The sequence below is a fragment of the Lupinus angustifolius genome, chromosome LG14, assembly GCF_001865875.1.
Source record: "Lupinus angustifolius cultivar Tanjil chromosome LG14, LupAngTanjil_v1.0, whole genome shotgun sequence".
Classification (NCBI taxonomy): domain Eukaryota; kingdom Viridiplantae; phylum Streptophyta; class Magnoliopsida; order Fabales; family Fabaceae; genus Lupinus; species Lupinus angustifolius.
The window spans coordinates 12,017,111-12,019,497 of NC_032022.1; positions in this window are offsets into that span (position 1 = coordinate 12,017,111).

Sequence of the window (2,387 nt, forward strand, 5' to 3'; positions counted from 1 at the left end):
ACCAGGTTGTAATATAATAGTTGAAAATGGCGCCAACAACGATGGATGGTACAAAGAAAGAGAAAAGTTAATAGTCCGTGACAATATGATAATTTGATCATTTTTCTTTCAATTTGTAAAGAAATAATTGTTTAAACGTAAGCACTAGACAATATATTAAATGTTATTCTACTTAAACTATAGCAAGAAATTGGATGTGTCTTTATAGTCATTTTGATATTATTTTAGAAAAATGATTTTTACCTTACAAAATCAACCATTAACTTTAAAAAAACGTTTACGTTTTGTAATAATATCATTTTTATTATGTTTAATGTCAGCTTGTGATGTATAATGATTTATATATTGATTTAAGAGTATAATTTATTGTACTCTTTAGGTTTTTATTCTGTTATATTTAAGACTTTCAATTTGATCGACTAGAAAATTTATTCAATACCACAAGTGTAATAGAATCAAATCTTCTAAGATGGAAAATTATGTAATTTAAAGTATGTTATTATTTGCATTTATTTGAGGAAATAAATTTTATGCGGTATGCAAAATTGCTTAATTAATATTTTCACTACGTTATGAAACATTTATTGATCATTTATGTTATTTTAAAATTGAGTTAATATAAAATCAATAAAACGCTTTACAAGTGAACTTCTTCAATATTCACAATTATCATGCATCCATGACATTAAGAAACATAAATGTACGACTGTTACAATTTATAATATTAAAGTACAACTATTATATTACGTTATACAATATTAAAGTGCAATCATTATAATATTTGATTTGTAACAGTGTAATAATATATTTTCATAAAATTTGAATTGTATAAAATGAATTGTAACAGTAGAATTATAACCAACAAAATTTATAAATTTTAATATATATGTTTGTTGATCATTTATGTTACTTTAAAATTTATTTAATATAAAATCAATAAAATGTTGACCAAGTTCACTGCTTCCATACCCACAGTGACAATACGTTGATTACATTAAAAAAACATAAATGTGCAGTCGTTACGATATATAATATTAAAGTACAATCATTATATTGTGTTATATAATATTAAATTTCAATCATTATAATATTAGAATTGTAACAGTGTAATAATATATTTTCACAAAATTCGAATTGTAAAAAAAGAATTTTAACTCTAGAATTCCAACCAACAAAAATTTATAGATATTAATATATATGTTTGTGATTTTAAATTTTCCTCTATTAGTTTTGAAAGTGATGTAACACCGTGAATTTTCTGTGTATGTTTTATTAATTATTTATTTTAATAACGATTAATTTTAGAAACTAATCGGTATTGAATTAGTATAAACCGTATTTTAATGTTAGACTTTTTTTGTGATTTCCTATTTTTTGGTAAATTGTCATAATTTTCTGTGATGAAAAGTTTTTGAGCTGCTGTCGGACCCAAATTCGCCCGAATTCGGCCCAATAACGTGTTTTTGAGTTCCGTTACTCGGAATCAAATTTCGATTGCGCCATTGGCTTCAAAATATTACTTCGAGTCAAGATAGACATCAAGTTTGTCCAGAACGCATTTCTAAATGTTTTCACTCCGAATTCCGTGTTTTGAAGTTCTAACCGTAAACCGAAGTCGGGAGATTTTTAATATCCGGCTGAGTATTAGCCGACAATAATCGAGCATGGTTTATTTGGGAATATTTCGCCAAAAAGGTTGCATCGCTTTCATGTAAGAGGCTTGCTTGTGGAACAAGCAAAAGTACATATTCTCTTACACAAAATTCCTAAAATCACTCACCTATCTCTTACACAAAATCCCTAAAATCACTCACCTATCTCTTACACAAACTACTTTTTGAAAAACCATTGACTTTTCCCCTCAAATCTGATTTCTCTCTTTAAGGAGCCAAACCCTAGCTAAGAGAATACCTTGGCATTTTCAGACTCTTCTTCATTTTGCATTCTCTAAGAACTCTCAATGTAGTTCTTCATAATTTTTCATTTTGATGTCTGCATCTCTTAAAATCTAACCATTAGATGTTTATGAAATTTTAGTATGATGTTTATATGTATGTTATGAATATTTTCAACCGTTGAAATGTTCTAAATATCTTCCTAACTCCTTTTATGTTTAAAACTCCAAATAGATATTTTCTTGAACTTAGAAAGTTATTTTGAAACCATGAACTCTTTGTGTTCATGGGGCTATATTTTTTTTATGTTTAGAAAGTTTGTATGTTTGTTGGTATTTGAACATGGTTAAAGGTGATGGTTTTATATCAAAGGAACCTTTAAGGAGTTTTCCTAACCATGCAAAGTTTGGACTTTTCCACTTGTTTTTGGCTTGAAAAACCATAGCCTTGGACAAGTTTAGAATAGTATATTTTTAATGTTGAAGTTTGATT